Raw genomic sequence first — 11,161 nt, forward strand, 5'->3', positions numbered from 1 at the left:
TTTGTCCAACAAATTGTAGCTACAGTGCGGACTTTTTCCTATTGTCACGGGTCCATATATTTGATAAAAAACCAACCAAATATTGGATTAGCCCATGATTGTTAACTTATCATGGGCTAATCCATGATACCAAACGGGCCCTAAGGCTTCGTTTGGGAGTAATAAATAGGAGGGCAAGGAAAATATTTTAGAATGAAAATTTTAAAATAGTGTTGTTTGGGAGATTTTTAAGAAAGGAAAGGAAAAAAATGGGTGTAAGTCGTGAAAAAGTTTTCTCCCAAAAGTGAGTGGAAATTGAAGGAAACACACAAGAAAATTTGTTTTCGAATAAAATCTTTCCTCTCTTTTTCTAACTTTCAAAATATCTTTATTTACAAGGATCAATTATATCCATATTTATAATAAAAATTAATATTTTTGATATAAAAATAATATTTTTTCATGAATATCTCAAATAAAACATTTTTCTCATAAATTGACTAATAAAATCGTCTAACAAATTTTTTTGTTAAAATCGTGTGTACACGAAAAAAAAAGTTTAAATCCCAAAACCAATCCAGTATCAAATTGCTTGAGCAGGAAAAAGCCCAAAATCGATTATTTTTTCGTCACTTCAGTTCGATTTCAAAACGAAACAATCTACGATTTGATTCAAACTTTTAATTTGCGCTTTTCAAACTATAATTGAAAGATATGCCTAAGCTATATTTGTTATGATACCATTGAAACACCAATTTTTGGTAACAAAATTAAACTAGTGCTTACTGAATCTTATATCCAACTTTATTTCTTGAATAAAATAGAGCTCCATGTCGTTTTCCCAAGATAAATGTTACAGAGAACATATAGCGCACAGTTTTTAGCATCCATTCGCAAATTTCCAATATTTATTACACAAATTTCCATTCAATCAAACAAAGGTCAATGCAACATCAGAGATGGTGATAATTAGGGTAAGATGCTCATATTATCTACATATATCTGTCTCAATGGATCTTATACATATTCTTGCATTTTATTTACAGAATCTCAGAGAAAAGAACCAACCAACAAACTAATGCACACTATCAAATCATAGTTCAAAACCTCAAGTTTCACTCACTTCTTTTTCTCTATATATTCTTCCACAGAACGACCGACCCTTCAACAGAATAAAAGAATATCTTCAACCTGCGAAGACATACAAGACTGGACATTACTCCATTGAACATGAAAAAGAAGAGATTGACAGTGAATTTGAGAGTGCGTGTCTAGTTATTATAAGTGAATGGTGAAAAAGCAGAGCACAAGATTTCGGTTAAATGCATGTCATGTCCCAACCCGCGAAGGGGATCCTCTGAGTAGGATTTCTTCCCTTGGAGAAAAGGTTCTTACGCGCTCTACCCCATTCTCCAAATTCACCGATTTTCTAAAAGTTGGCATGACACAAGGTGCTAACATAAGAACAGGTAATATTAAGGCCATGGAGGTCTATAATTGACTTGTCTTTTACCCACGTTTTATCATCAAGAATCAGTAGGAAGGTATCGTAAATTATTAACTAAAGAAACAATTCAATTGCCGACAACCTTTCAATATTATACATGGTTTGCCAATCCGGTAATTAACAAACTCAATAATGGCTTTTTTATAGTAAACATGCATTAATACACAACATGCCTAAGCGGATAGAAGTTTTTCCACCATAAGCATTACCAGCATAAAACTATCGTTTTTACATACTTCCCCAAAATGCATGCAAAATACTGTTCAGATTTTATCAAATTAAAACTGTGTAATAATCAAAATACTAAGAAATCAAGAGAAGCATCACGATTATATATAACAATGGTTAAAAGGGGAGACGTTTGATTCAGGGCTTTTGGAGGAATTACCTTATGATACATAACAATGGTTAAAAGGGAGACGTTTGATCAGGGCTTCTGGAGGAATTACCTTTAGTCAAACTCATCATGCTCTTGGCTTGACTTCACAGAGTTTCTTCATATTTACAGTATCAAGCTGAGTGTTTGCTACTGGGCTATTGTTAGTATTTACAAAGCCCCTGCTTGTATCAGTGATCAAATGAAGATCAAAGGGCCCTGCTTCAGCATCATCATTGTTCGATTGATTCACAAAATGTCGGCCATTGGGCATGGGTTCAAGAGAACAAGAACCCTGATTGCAGGAAAGTTTGACATCCTCGGAGGCCTCAAGTCCCTGATAGTGCAAGGGTCCATTGTTGCCACTATTCATCAGAGGAATCCTGGATGATTAGAAACACTGATTGTAAGATCAATCTCACTATTCATCAAAAATATAAATTACAATCAAGAAGCACCGAAATGATTTAAACAAAAAATGTAGTGCGGGACATGTTATAGGCAAAAACAATCAAATTGTAACAAACTACACTTCAAACCATATAACAAGTTCCCTCAGTTTTGAGAATGAAAACCTAAATTCACATGACAAAAAGAATTCATGTCCAAATACAAGTAACCACTATAACATATTCTCACCCAGAAAATGTTAGTCAAACATCTCAACATACCTCCCATGTCGAATTTTGGGAGCTTGAAGAAAATCGAAAACCGGAACCAAGTTTTTTGACCTTGCTTCAATAACACGAATGGGAAAGTTTTCAAGCTCGATTTCTCCACCACAACTACTTTCTTCGTCCACGTTAAATCCATTAGCCAGGATTGACTGAAAATTTATCTGACCGAGGTAGTACAAAAAAAAAGTAAATCAGTCATCCAAATGATTTTTTAGAAACGCAGTCACAAGCATTCTCGACTTCCAATAGATGATTAAATACCTCAGATCTCCCCCACAATGGATTTTGGCTCTGATGCATCTGGAGCTCGGCTTCAGATATATACATATGGTGTGGATTCCTTTCTTCAGTGGCAAACCTACTTGTGACATTAGAAAGCATACTGTTTTCTTGTCTCATTCTTTCCGGGTATACTTTACTGCTACTTGAATTTCCATTTTCACCATATAAGTCAAAATTATCTTCCCGATCCTTCCGATTCTGCTTTTGACAAATATTCCACTTTTGGATTGCATCAATCAGTAATCTTGCATCACAGTCAAGACCAGATTCACAAGTGACATTTGATCCAGGTAAAGTCGTCATACCACTAAAAGCAGGAGAAAGTTGAAGTGCATACTGTATCATGGAACCAGAAGGAGAGAAAACAAGCAGATAATAACACTTCTTCATTGAACTCGCATCTGTACATGTATCATTGCCTTTGCAGTTGTGAAAGGCTGATGCAATTGTTCCAGAGAGAGAGCTCACCCGTCCAGTTGCAGCTGCAGCGGCACCACTAACAGTACTTCTCCAACCATTATTTCCATTCCGTATCCGGCTAACAGCGGAAAGTGTAATCGGAGATCCAGACACACAAAAGCTCTGCGGAGTTAGCACCTGCAATCCTGAATTTTGCGATCCATGAACTGCAGGCATTGTCATCAGGCTGGATGCAGTATTTCTGGCACTAAGACAAGAATCAGAAGGTACAGCACAATTGCCTGAAGGTGATATAGAAAAAAGGTGGCTCGTCCCTCTTGACGAACTGATCATAATCCATTGGCTATCCATACTAAAACTTATGTCTTGTATAACCTGACATACACAACCAAACAACAAATCTAAATCATTAATGGACAGAAGAGAGTTGTGATCTTACAAATAATTTTCTCACTGACAAGGAAACTCAGGTAGAAAACAAAAAACAATGAAACCTTACAGCATTTGTGAAACCTCGCTGCAGCCTGTAAAGATGGACATAAGATGATTCAGCACATCTCGAGGAACCCCCAGAAAGTCCAGGCAGTATGCGAAACAAATTTATGTTGTGCCCCTGAACTGAAGCTGTCACTAAAAGAGTGCCACTGGGATCAAAGCACAGTGATAAAATAGGACTCTTATGAGCCCTAAACTGCGCTATCACGGTTTTGCTGACTATATCTCTGACAATCACCTGATTAACATAACGGCAGAATGAGATCCGACAAACATTAAACTAAAAGTGTGTAGATGTAAAAACAGACAAAAAGGACACAACGACCACTGAACCATTCAAGCAGTAAAACCAATACCAAGCTTTACAAGATTAAATGATGTGAATTATAAGACAACAAATAAAATTGTCCCATTAATGTTTTGCGAAGGAATAAATTTCAATACAATAAAACATAGATAAAATAGGGTCAACAATTTGCAAAATGGTTCACTCTACATTTGATGAAATACAGCATACCATGCCAACATTGTCAGCATCTGGCATATGTCCATTTGCAACACCTTGTAACTTCAGTCTAGCAGCTCCTGATTGGCAATTGTTACCTTCAGATAACAGTTCAGAATAGTATCTTGATAGCTTCTTATAACCCATGTCCCCTAAAGTCATAAAACCAGCAGCAAGTTGCTTGCTCGACTCTTTTGCATAATGTGCAACAAGGCTTCCATTTGAAGCAGAATTAGGGAAAGTAGCCGAGGGAGCAAGTTGCTGCGGACTCACACGACCATATTCTGAAATCGCAACTTGACTCCCACTATAAGCCATCCACCGAGGACCCACTGCAAGGGGCCCCAAGCCTATATTTCCAGCTCCATAACTCCCAGTAACAACCGGATTTGTAAGGATAGTATACTCTCTCTCTAAGGTAGCAGCGTCAAAGCAATGTATCTGCAAGACAAGTGATTTATGGCCTAAAAAAGAAAGCAAAAAAACTTGAAGCTGAATAAACTGTGCCCTCAACAATATAGTTAGAGGACAGCATACCTGACTCCACTGTAAAACGGCAACAACTCGAGAGCTGCATCGCACTAAATGAACAACTGATCTAAACCTTAATAGATGTACATATGATTGAGATCTCAAGGAATAAAACCAAACTACAGTTGGCACAGAACTATCATTAAGCTGCCCATGGACGGCCCCATTAAAGGGAGTAACTGATCCCTCCTGAACACTATTACCGCCAGAAAAGGATCCATCGGCACAAATAATCAGTAGTGGGCGGCTCTCATGCAAACTTATCCACAGATTGCTTTGCTGCCACTGGTTTTGGTACCATTTGCATGAATGAAACTGGGCCATCATTCCTGGAGACTAGGCTGTGTACATTGTCTGCTACTTCGACATCCCAAACCTGGAAGCCATAGCTGTACCCCAGCAAGAGTATTTTCCTAGTGACACCTCTTTCAAATTCTATTTTGTCAAAGCCAGCCCAGGATACCTTCAATAGAAGGACAGGATGGTACCATTGAGTCAGCTAAACCAAAAAGATCACAAAAATTCTAAACAAAGTAACATGCACTGAGCCGCACAAATGCTAGGAAACCAGTAATAACATAGGCTACATCAATCATAGATATGACAGTCATAAATTTTGATAATGCAAAAAGCTTCGAACCACAAGAGTGCCATTTGGCTGCAACACGATGGTAAGCTAGCATAAGTTCGCTTACAATCAGCAGAAAACATATTTTTCAACCGATACAAATACAGTCGACGCACCCAAACAAAAGCTGTAAACTATAAATAACATTCTTTCAAACAACTCCAATACAGTAATGATCTGATGGTTTATAAGAATAGGGTTTATTAGTTCAAAATGACCACACATGTAAGACAAGTTCGGACTGAATGCAACTACCAGAAAAATACTTTCCTGTAAGAATACTAGTTATCTTAGAACCATGTCCACAAACAGAAAAGTTTCAGATGGCTACTGAAACACTAGTTTCCTACGAAATAAATTCCTGGATTAAAAAAAGGCAAAGAAGAACATCGACAGTTCCATCATCCATGAGCCATCTTTGCGGCAACAGATATCCAGATCCTCGACAGATGGTAAAAGAAAAATATAATGGTTTCAGTACCCTTTGTTTTCCAATGCAAGACATTGGTCCACCAACTCAAATTAAGGGTTCTCCAATTGAAATATATAAATGAAAGAACATACAGAAATATTATTTTGGTTTCTGTTTTTCCAATTTAAGTTAAACAATAAGCCGTGCATTCAATTCAACATCCAGAATGCAACCAAACATGAATCGTGCACATCTTTCATCATCGATTCAAAATCATACTTGATGTGAATAGGAGGTGTTTACAGCCTCACCTGCTCAGTGTTTGTCTCGATGTCCCTTTCTACAACAGCCGATGCAGCAGTAGCAGCAGACCTCACGGTGGATGCCACGGTCGATGCACCCGAAGAAACAATCCTCAGGTAGCTTGAAATAGCTTTAAACGAGTTGGGAATAATCCCATTATTCCCTTTTCCCTGACGTGGGGCGATTGCTCCACCATCACCGCCACTTCTCTGGATATCATTCCTCATTCCGAAACAACAAAGCTATACAGCAATGATCGAACCCACAAAAGCACCACACCACACTGATCTGATCAGCCTTCTCGCTTCTTCAACGAACATAACCCCAAGCGAATCTGCCCCTCCCACTCTAATAACTTTTAACATCCAACTAAATCAAAGCGTCCAACTTACATGTGTTGGCAACCTTAGCATCCAACTCAAAAGCCATCCATAACCATGCGAATCAAACGGTCTGATTACACTTGCTACACTTTCGTCTTCCTTTTTCCTTATATATTCCGGTCTTCGCGTTTTCACATAAATCAAACCACCACAACCAAGGAATTTTTTTTATATAAAAAAAAAACAATTCTCTAGGTTCGGATTATGTGAATCTCATCAATAATCATCAATAATAATAAAAACACATCAACAAAATTCCTCAAAAAAAAACTCCTTTGTTGTATGTATTTCTTTTTGGGGTATCAATTTTCCTATCACAAACCAAAAGCACGAAACCTAACTTCAAAAGAAGGGCACGCAAAACAAATTAATGAAAAAAATTTACACAAGCTACGAACAAATTAGTACGATACAAAGTTTACATACAAATTGAATCAAGAATCTTAAAGGGTTTCAATCAAATTAAAATTCGTAGGGCTCCGGTGATTGTACAAATCGATTGGTGTTATATATATACTTCATACGTAAACAGAGAGAGAATGAGATGTACGTATCGGTGTATGTACAGTTTTAGAGAGAGAGAGAGATAAAGATGGACGCATCCGATAATCCCCATCACAATCTCATTGCTTCATTAACTTCTTTTTTAAAATAATATTTAAATTACGAATGAGTCTCGTGTGAGACCGTCTCACGGATCATAATCTGTGAGACGGGTCAACCCTACCCATATTCACAATAAAAAGTAATACTATTAGTATAAAAAGTGATATTTTTTCATGGGTGACCCAAATAAAAGATCCGTCTCACAAATAATACCCGCGAGACCGTCTCACACAAGTTTTTGACTTAAATTACATTAATGTCTTAAATAAAATTATTCTGATTTATAATATAAAAAATTCGTTAGACCGTCTCTAAAAAAACTACTCAGATAGTCAGAACAAAAAAAAAAAAAAGTATTTTACAATTATATGAAATAGGATTTCACAAGAGATTCCAAAAATATAGCATCCAAGTTAAAAATTTATTCGATTCAATATTTTCTAGAAGCTCTGAGAACGAATACGATCATATTATTGGATGTCTATATATTTGTTGCATTTACTATTAATAAATTTTAACCTCTAAAAATTATGAAACTAATCATATGATAATTATATGGACTAATGCTAAATAATTAGCATCTCATTTTTTTGAACTTTATAGCTGTTATATAATTTTTTAAATTTAAAATCATAAACTAATTATTAATTGGATAGGATAATCATGTTACCCCATTTTGAAAAGCGGATGATTATTTAGACTTGTATCATTCTCCTTTTAACAAACTTATATATATATATATATATATATATATATATATATATATATATATATAAATTATGAAACTAATCATATGATAATTATATGGACTAATGCTAAATAATTAGCATCTCATTTTTTTGAACTTTATAGCTGTTATATAATTTTTTAAATTTAAAATCATAAACTAATTATTAATTGGATAGGATAATCATGTTACCCCATTTTGAAAAGCGGATGATTATTTAGACTTGTATCATTCTCCTTTTAACAAACTTATATATATATATATATATATATATATATATATATATATATATATATATATATATATATATATATATAAGTTTTTTGTACACCAATTGTAGTAATCTTTGTGTTAAACTAGTCATTTTGTGTTAGCTACTTTATTACATCTTTATGATTCGAAAGTTATGAAAGCTATTTGCAACTCTTAGAACTCATATATAAATAAAATTTCACATTTTAAAAAATATCTAAAATTATTTATAAAAATTGATGGCAATTGTGGAATATCATAAAATTCTACGGATACAAATGTCAAATCATAAATTTAAACAATTAACAAAATAGCAAAAAAAAAAAGAAGTATATCAGTCTTATTTCAAGTTGAAAATGATAAAGTTCAAGTAGAAGAATATATTCACAAATACGTCAAAGCACTTCCACGCAAATAGAATTCCAGAAATGCTTCATACAAGCTCTTTCATATACGCAATAGCTTATGTAGATCCTCGACTCGACTCGACTCGACTCAATTTCAGGTACGATTACCGTTTCCATGGCTCTATAAATAGTCATTCATCAATTCATTTACAGTACGTAGTTCATTAATGATTAGAATTCAACATTATCATCACAATATCAAACATGCATTGCAGTATGATAAATGTGAAGTTCAGTATTGATATTGCTGAAATCGGTGATGCTAACTAGGAGGTCAGATCCTTGCTAGGAGGGCTCGGATCAAACCTTGGAACGCTGGCTGGAAAGTAGGCACGTCACTCAGGGAGCTCGGATTGGACTTGCAAGAGTGAGCTGGGAGCTCGGATTTGCGCTTTGAGGGAGCTCGGGTCAGATCTCCGCAATCTGAAAGCACAAACAGGAGTGTGAGAAGGGGGCCGGAAGGTTGTTCCGGCGTAGCCCCTCCGACGCTCAAGTCAGAGAACAAAAAATTGAGAGAGTAATGTGTGTGCTGAGAGAATGTGTGTATCTGAATCGAATGCCTAAAGAGTTAACGAAACCTGGTATTTATAGGTGAACCATAGAGTCCTAGTTTTGGTAAGTTTAGATCCTCAGAATCTTCGGAAGATTTGGTGAGATCTTTTGCCAGATTTGGTATTTGATTAGATTTTTAATGGGCCTTACCTTTCTGGGTCTTGATTTCTGTGGGCTACGCGCTCGATGTCTGAGCAAGAACTCTCGTAGGCATGAGCCCGCCTGAGGCCAGGGCTTTATGGGAGCTCGGCTCGGGAGCTCGGCCGATGAGTCTCTGATCGTCCCGGTATCACCTTATTTGAGGTCGGCTCGGCTTGGGAGGTCGGCCAGGGAGGTCGGCTTGGGAGGTCGGCTGACTTCTCCAATCATCGTAACTGCTGATATGGGAGGTCGGCCATGGATGACCTCCCGGATGACCTCCCGTGCTCCTATGAATACTGGGCTTCTATAGAGGTGGGCTATCGAGAGCGGGCTGAGCCCATCCTCAATCCGGAGGTAACACGAGTCCCCCCCTCGAGTCGAGCTGACGTTGAAGACCAAAAGCTCGTGGTGGTATGAGCTCTCGATGGCACATGATTACTCTGACCTTTAATGCTACTCGGCTGTGCTGAGCTTAAAGTGATAAAGTCATCGGATGAGCTGACCCCAGCCGGGAGACCTTTAGTGTAACTCTTAGCTTTTGCCTTTCCTGATCTAGAAGACGGAGCATTCGACCAAGCTCAGCGAATAAGCGAGACTCCCTTTACATTGGGATGTGACCGGGTTCTAACTGGGCTGAGCTTATATTTGTACCCAAAAAGCAGCGATTTCCCTTACCCGTGCTGAGCGGATCAAGAGCTGAGGTTCGCAGCTTATAACCTTAATAGCTCCCGAGTTATAAATGAAGCGTCGCTGCCACCTGTCCGTCAATGGTTGGCTTGCACGCTTGTCAAGACGATCCTAGCCATCCACGTCGCCTGAAACCAACGGTCCGATCTCTCCAAGGCCCCTCTATAAATACTATCCAAACCCCACTCGATCATACTCTTGCGTTTTACTTCCTTCACCTCGGTTCCGACCTTTCAAAAGAACTCTTCCCTTACTCTCTACTCCAGCTCCTCCGATCTTCGATAGGTACTGTTCTATGGCTTCCCCCAACCGTTCTTCCCTGTCGACCTCTGAGGGGATATTTCGAGAGGTGGATCAGTATGATCCCCTCACGGAGGTAGCCTCGGGGTCAGGTGGGTGTCCTGAGATTGTGGGGGTCAGCTCCCGCCTTGTTACTGGTGATGATGGCGCAGCCCTGAACCAGCTCAGTCTCAGTCACCCCCAGGAGCCGATCAGGACATCTGATCCCTGGTTCGAGCTCCACCCGTCATGGTTGGATGCCTCAGATGAGCTTCGCATCCGAGCTATCTCTCACGCCCCTGCTGACTACGATTTTATGTTCCCTCACTCTGAGGAAAGAGCCCACAACCCTCTCCCTGGTTATTACACCTTTTATGAGGACCAATTGGATGCCGGTCTTCGATTCCCCCTTCCTCCTTTCTTCCAACAGCTCAGCCAATTTTACCAAATCCACCTCGGTCAATTTACTCCCAACGCCTTCCGTACTCTATGTAATTATGTAGTTCTTTTCAAAGCCTTAGGTTTTGAGGTTGATCCCATTTCTTTCTCCCATTTCTACCTCCCAAAGAGGTCAGAAGAGGGTCCTTTCTACTTCTCAGCTCGGCCAAAATGTCAATTCTTTGAGGGGGCCCCGAGTTCTAACAAACATTGGAAGAATCACTTCTTCTTTGTTCAGCCCTCTGATCAGTGGGACATTTGTTCTCAGTGGAGGGTTTCCCTGCCCGAGCTCCCGTGTCCCATCTCGGGCTTCCGCAAGAGTGAAACTTTTCTGGGGCCCTTCGGGGCAATCAAGGGGCAACGTTTCCATACACCCACCCTCCTAGCCGAGGACCTTTTGTGTTACTATGGGCTCAGCTCGGCCAAAGTCACTTCCCAAGGCAACGAGGGTATGGAATCTAGCCCGACCTCTACTGACCTCCATAGCTTCCTTCAATCCCTCCTCTTCTTCTCCTTTTTTTTTTTTTTTTACTGAGCTTCTGTTATTGTCTCAGCTGCCAGAGTCATGAATGCT

The 11,161-nt window shown here is 38.6% G+C and overlaps 1 pseudogene; it reads right to left on the minus strand.

Annotated features, from left to right (window-relative positions):
- Positions 1–939: 939 nt before the first annotated feature.
- On the minus strand, positions 940–7,101 carry LOC140822754 (autophagy-related protein 18f-like; annotated as a pseudogene).
- Between the last annotated feature and the right edge of the window lie 4,060 nt (positions 7,102–11,161).

Source organism: Primulina eburnea, chromosome 2 (assembly GCF_022965805.1).
Source record: "Primulina eburnea isolate SZY01 chromosome 2, ASM2296580v1, whole genome shotgun sequence".
Classification (NCBI taxonomy): domain Eukaryota; kingdom Viridiplantae; phylum Streptophyta; class Magnoliopsida; order Lamiales; family Gesneriaceae; genus Primulina; species Primulina eburnea.